Consider the following 2,343-nt stretch of genomic DNA (forward strand, 5'->3'; position numbering starts at 1 on the left):
ATTAAACTAATCCAACATTCATTAACTGCAATCACTCCACTAAAGACCCACAACTACACTCTTCACATTGTAGATATATTTCTATGTCCATGGATATAACCAAACAATAGTAAGTTAAACCTTCACAAATCGCTTGTAATTATCGTTTATGTCCATGGATGTATTTCTATGTCCATGGGTCAAATTACCATTTTGCCACTATAGTTACATCTAACTTTTTAAGTACCACTGATCTTTCTAATAAACAAACAGTTTATAGTCCAACTATAAATTAATCCCTCTTGGGCTAGTGAGAAGGTGAAGGCTCAATGTTCAAGACCCAGAATCAACCCTTAAGGGAACAATTCATCTACTTACCCTAAAGACGGGAAGAAGTGAATTCCATCTTGTGTAGCTATGTTCCCAGCTCCCTACTCGAACAAATTCCCAAAATGGTAGGCATATTGAGTCAACAAATTTAGCCACTCTCACCTATACAGATCAAAAGACCGCCCTTATGGACAAGAGTCCATAACTCACTCGGGATTAAGGTCAAGTCACCTATGGTCATCCTATGAAATGTTAATCTCTTCAATTAACAGCATTACAACGAGAGACTAATCATTTTGCGGTCTGTTCTTATATAAACTCTTTATATAGAATACCTCTACTCGCATGTCTCGACATGAATGATTAGAATCAGATTGTTTGTGACACTTTCCAACTTTTGTAACAATTACAAAGTGGATCATATCCGTAGTATCACAAGGATAAGGCACTGAACCTTATCCATATTCTACAGACCATTTAAGTTGTTACTTGAACATGATTCACCTGTATGTCAATCATATACATGTATAAGTTACATAAAATAACCTTGGATCTTAGTTTATTGGATTGAGTTAATTTAATGTAAATGTCGAATAAAATAACACCTTAGTTTATTAAATAAATAATTCATATACAAAATTCACAAACTACAAGAACCATGAGATTTAGGATACCAACCCCAACAATCTATTGCTTGTCATAAAGCTAGTGGAGTGTACAATACAAAGTGTAATACAAGTAAAGTACACAATATAATAAACTAGGGCATACACTATACCTAGTAACATATCCCACTTGCCCTAGACAAGATAATGCATGTCCTATAGGCCTAGACTCTCTAGGTGACCCTCAAATACTTCAGCCGTGAGAGCCTTTGTAAATGGATTAGCAACATTGTGCTCCGAAGATCTTCGTGACAATCATGTTTCCTTAATACATAATCTCCTGTATCAGATGATACTTGTGCTCTATGTGCTTTCCTCTTTTATAACTTCTAGTCTCCCTAGAATTTGCCATAACACTACTATTATCACAATAAAGGGTGATGGCCATTGACATATTAGGAAAAAGCTTTGTAAAAAACTTCCTAAGCTAGACAACTTCCCTAGTAGCTTCACAACCAGCTACATACTCTGCCTTCATGGTAGAGTCAGTAATGTAGCCTTGTTTTGTGCTACGCCAGACTACAGTTCCTCTGTTATGAGTGGACACTGATCTTGATATGGATTTCCTAGAATCTTTATCAATCTGAAAATCAGAGTCAGTATATTTTGTAAGAATTATATCCTTAGCTCCATACAAAAGCATATAGTCCCTCATTCTCTTAAGATACTTGAGAATGGTCTTAACTACAACCCAATGATCATATCCTAGATTGGATTGATTTTTACTGACTATCCCTATTATATAGCAACATTTTGGCCTTATACCAACATAGCATACATTAGACTGCGAAAAACCGATGCATAGGGAATCCATCTCATTTCCTCAACCTCTTAAGGAGCCTTAGTATACTATTTCTTAGAGAATACAATTCCATGCCTAAAAGGTAATAAACTCCTCTTGTGCATCGAATATCTGACAAGTATCTTTCCAATATACGATGCCTGAGACAAGGCCAATGTTTTGTTCTTACAATCCCTAATGATTTATATCCTTGGAACAAACTATGCCCCTGATAGCGAGAATTTTGGTGTCCCTCCCAAACCCTTTGCTATACAAATAAAATTTATAAATCACCAAACAAACACTTTATACCAACTAGTAGTACAAGTAGCAAGTCGGGGGTCAAACCACAGAGAGCCTAATATGGATTCCTAATATAACAATTCTGAAAATTATCAATCAAACAAACACTTAGCTTGGGCACTTGTAATTTAATTCATTCCTCAATAATTCTATCATAGACTACTCAAAATTTGTGTGAGATTATTTGAACTAAAAAAAACTTAGCCTACTCGATTAGAATCCTAACCAGTAGTCCATAAAATAAGGTTAATTAAAAGAAGAGCAAGGATCCCCAACCAATCAATT

This window comes from Benincasa hispida, chromosome 5 (assembly GCF_027475165.1).
Source record: "Benincasa hispida cultivar pf3 chromosome 5, pf3_genome.v1.1, whole genome shotgun sequence".
In the NCBI taxonomy this organism is placed as follows: Eukaryota; Viridiplantae; Streptophyta; class Magnoliopsida; order Cucurbitales; family Cucurbitaceae; genus Benincasa; species Benincasa hispida.